Raw genomic sequence first — 4824 nt, forward strand, 5'->3', positions numbered from 1 at the left:
CCAATACTTTTGGCAATACAGTGTATGTAAATTACTGAAATTACATAATTTGGACACAGTCAACTCTGATAATAGATCACTCTAAATTGTAATGTTGAAATGCATTCTCTGTAAAGATGCTTTGAAACGATATGTATTGTGAAAAGCGCTATACACAAATAAATGTGAATTGAATTGAATTGAATTGAATAATCATGTGATATGCATGAACAAGTGAGGTTTGCTGTTATTGACACGTCACCATATTGGATTTGGGCTCTAGAAACAGAGACATTCTGTGGAATATCTTCTTTTGTGTTCTGCAAGAGAAAAACATACAAGATTGAAAAGACATGAGGATGAGTAACAATGAAGGAATCCACAATTCTGGGTGAACTATCCCTATAAAACTAGGCTTTGATGAAATAATGCTGGCACTTATGATTGAACCTATAACCTTATCATGCAAGATCTTTATCCCTTCAGTCTCACCACTTCACTGATACTGGATTCATCTGTTTACTTGATGATTTATGTGATGTTTCTCCTGTTATTGGTTTTTTTTTTTCCTTTAGCACCAGCTGAAGGAGATGCAGAGGTCGTTCCAGCAGAGGATCCAGCAGAGAGAGAAAGAACTTCAGCAGCTGAGAGAGGCTGTGGAGTCTCATAAGGTGAGTCTGGAGAAGAAGAGAAGTTTGAGAAGTCTCAGTCAGGACTCACTGAGGCCACTGTGTGCTTGTGATGTGTGTCCTAACAGCGCTCTGCACAGACAGCAGTGGAGGACAGTGAGAGGATCTTCACTGAGCTCATCCGCTCCATTGAGAGAAGCCGCTCTGAGGCCACACAGCGGATGAGAGATCAGGAAAAGACTGCAGTGAGTCGAGCTAAAGGACGACTGGAGCGACTGGTGCAGGAGATCAATGATCTGAGGAGGAGAGACGCTGAGCTGGAGCAGCTTTCACACACACAGGGTCACATCCATTTCCTGCAGGTAACCGAGATCTAGAAGAACAGGATCATAGTGGACTTGAGCAAGAGACTCACAGAGAAATATTTCATGAGAGCAGAATGAGCCGTTGACTGAAATGTTGATCTGTGTGTTCGGTTATTATATAATCATCAGTCCTACTCTCATCTGATCTTCTTCTTTTGAAAGAGACGCACTTAGAAATACAGTTCAGCTCTGAAAATCTCTTAGGAAACATTTTTCTGAAAGATATATTAAAGGGGTGATGAACTGAGAAATGAAATTTTCCTTGAGCTTTTGACATGTAAGAGGTAATCATACTATGAGAATATCCTGTAAGTTTCAGAACTGAAAACTTCCTTGTTAGTCCAATAAAAGCTTTTATTGACACCAGACCCAGCAAACAACAGGATTTTCAAAGTGGGGATCTATGACGTCAAAGGGCAACAAGCACTTCCTCCGCAGAAGAAGATCAACGCCTACTTCATCACTGCCTGTTTAGCCCCGCCCACCAATTCGTGCATGACATGCAATAGAATAGGTAGCCTAAGTAACATAGGCCTACGTGGTGCTAAACCGGATCGAGCTACCAAGCAATAAACATGCCGCTGAGGATTACAAAATATTGTGCAGTGCCTGGACTCGACAGTAATGCATCAACAAGTAACTGTGTTAAATCAAATGCCTGATCTGATATGTAATGATTCATGTACAGTCAGATGTTCTTGTGTGTCATTAAATCAAACCAGTGACTAAATGTAAACTTTCTTTGTTTCTCTTAGTAGGATGAAAATAATCTGTTAGTTAACGGTGATTAAATTATATAAAGAAAGCAATCAAAGGAAGCTCCCCTTGCAATCGTTGGAGCAGCACGCACTGAAGCTGTCAATCAAACAGTGCAAGTTTATCGTGACTGACGAGCACAAAACTCCCGTTTTATTCAACGAATCTCTTAATTATATTGAGTTTGCACTGTTAGTGAAGATGAAAGCATTTGTTAGTGTACAGAAATTGAGTTGCAATGACGAGATCACTGCTTTCATGAGCTCAACATGTCTGTGATCGGCTACAGTGTTCATCTCTGCAACCTTTCATGCCACAAACTATATATAATGCATAGATCTAAATGTAATGCAGCACTTTTCACGATTAGTTAACCTTAAGAGCTGTAATAGTAAAAACACGCTAAAAGAGAGAGTAATACTTAAATTATATTTCAAATGGAAAGACGTTAGCCAATCACAGCAGTGGGCGTTTACACTTAAGTCTCACAGCAGACATGCCCCTTAAAACAGAGTGTTCAAATCAGAGGGCTAAAATCGGGGTAGGAAAAATGTCTTTTTTTATAAATTATGACAATTTTGGATGTAAAAAGCACACTAACTGTAACACAGTTCGTATTTACGGGAAGAAGGAGGTGGGAACCGGCAAACGTTCTACATAACTTTAATTCAAAATAAACAAAGAACAAAACGAAAATAACAAACATAACAAAACATAAAATAAAGTCCAGGCCTGGTCCTCTCTCGTCCTTCACTGTCATCGCTCCTCCTTTTATGCTTCCAGAGCTCCTCTGTGAGAGACTCAAGGCCAGTGCGCCTCGCAGCTGAAGCTCGTTATCACTCGCATCACCGGCCTCGCGCCGTTCCCTCACGTCTCTCGCCTGCCCTGTTCGTCACACTAACATTATAAGTGCGCCCCAGGTAACATTTTAAAACAACGCAGTTAATGACCCCTTTAAGCTTCCAGATGAGAACAGTTCAAAACTTTTCTAATATTTAAATATTTAGTCCTCAAACAGGAAGTAAGGCTGCATTTTACCTCTGCTTTAGCGTATTTAAACCACATAAAACCTGACCTTGGGATCGTGTCCTAAAAGTCCTTGTGAATTTCAGAGCCACTAACTGCTCAAAAATTATAAATAATGGTCAGTCTACTCATTGCCTTTAAACAGCTATTCATGATCAAATCTACTCAACCCTGCCATATGACACCGCTGATGCACTTGATCTGTTACATTTATGTTCTTACTAGATGTGTGATCATCCAAGTGTTTTTCTAGAAAGTTCACATATAGTGTAGCATGATATAATGAACATGAGAAGAATGAAGCTGATGCTGTGAAAGTGCTGGATTGAGGAGAGTTACTAAAGATCATCAAGAGCTGCTCAAATCTGACAGTAGTGCAGGTTATTGACTGAAGTGTGGAGGTGATGAGCTTTGATTTCTGTTTTCTGTAGTTTCCAGTCTCTCTCAGCTCCTCCTGAATCTACAGACGTAAATGACGATCCCTTCAGTTCTCTTTCCTCTTTTGATGTTGTGAGAGAATCTGTCCATCAGCTGAGAGACAAACTGGAGGATTTCTGCAAAAAGGAGCTGAAGAAGAGGCATTTTGGCAGAAATGTTATGTTTTCAAGCACTGTGCACTTTGCAAGACTTTTTTGAAACAGACATTACAATGTCTTGAATAAATACAAATACTGTGAACAAACAGTTTTTTGCCTATTCTGTTACACAAACGTCTACATCAAATTGTCCAGCAATGAATAGAGTAGGCTTTGTCAGAATCACTGTATCATGATACCAACAATAGCCTATAATGGACAAAATTGTATTACGAGTACATTGTAGTTGCAAGTACACAAAGTGTCCTCCTTTTTGGTGTTATGGAAATGGCCACCCTAGTAGCATGGAAAAACCCTAAATAATGGACACACAGGTTTAATCCACTTAGAAACAGCAGGAGGCATGGGTTTCTGTATAAAGTTAAAATAGTTGACAAACAATAATTCAAAACCATAAGTCAGCCAGTGTAGCCAGATTGGCCGGGTCACATAAGTCTTATTACTATTTAAATTACCTTCAGTTGAAATGATCACACACAGGATTCATTAAAATGTGTTACTCAATAAAAAAAGTCATTTGTTGTGAAATTAAATGTCAATTTAATTAATGTGAAATATATCAACCCAGATCATGTGATCATACTGTAAACTCTTGATCAGTGAAAGTTTGAGCACAATTATTATAATCTACCTAACCTTTGACCTCCTGAAAGATGAGAGAATCTCACTCAATTATGACCTTTGTCTCAGAAGAGGGCGCTTTTGCTATAATATTTGAAAAAAGAAATGACACAAAGTGAAAGTTTGATTTTATTTTAAGATAATAGTTTGAAGATATTAGGTTAATATAATGTGTATAGTTGGAAAGATGTTACTTGGAAATATAAGACTGACAGATTGTCAGCGTATTTGTGTTTTTTTTTTTTTTTCTTTTCTTTGAGGTAATAGTATTTTATTGGACAAGTCATGGCTTGGTTATAATATGTGGGTATAAAAATGGATAAGAAGGTTGAAACGGTAACGATGGATAGAGGGGTTGGTGTTCATTGAACAAATAGGAGAAGACCATTTAAGAAGTCGAGTGTAGGGAAGGGGGTTACTGATACAGATGGTACCAGTGAAGCATGGAAAATGCTGGGGTAAGTTCATATTTTATGTTATTAGTTTTGTTTTAGTTATTTTAGGTTTGGCCTCGTATATTTTGGCAAATATATGGTTCAAATAATGAGGATGGTTAAAACAAAAAATGGCACAGATAGGAGGGATTAAGCTTCTATCATGGAATTGCAGGGGGCTGGGGAAACTAAAAAAGATTAAACAGGTGATGACTAGAATTAAGCAGATACAGGCAAATGTGGTATTCTTGCAAGAGTCACACATGACTAAGGAGGAAGTGATCAAAATTGAAAGAAGGTGGCAAGGACAAGTATTCTTCGGCATGTTTTACTACACAAGCCAGAGGGGTAATTACATTAATACATAAAGCTGTGCCATTTCAAGTAAATAATGTTATTAAGGACCCAGCTGGCAGAT

At 38.4% G+C, this 4824-nt stretch overlaps 1 long non-coding RNA gene across 1 annotated transcript; it reads left to right on the forward strand.

Moving 5' to 3' along the window:
• Positions 1–939: 939 nt before the first annotated feature.
• Positions 940–3413, forward strand: LOC125246120. Its single transcript, XR_007179732.1, has 3 exons — positions 940–970; positions 1666–1667; positions 3187–3413. It is a non-coding gene; the product is annotated as an uncharacterized LOC125246120 (long non-coding RNA).
• The last annotated feature ends 1411 nt before the right edge of the window (positions 3414–4824 follow it).

This window comes from Megalobrama amblycephala, linkage group LG14 (assembly GCF_018812025.1).
Source record: "Megalobrama amblycephala isolate DHTTF-2021 linkage group LG14, ASM1881202v1, whole genome shotgun sequence".
Lineage (NCBI taxonomy): Eukaryota > Metazoa > Chordata > Actinopteri > Cypriniformes > Xenocyprididae > Megalobrama > Megalobrama amblycephala.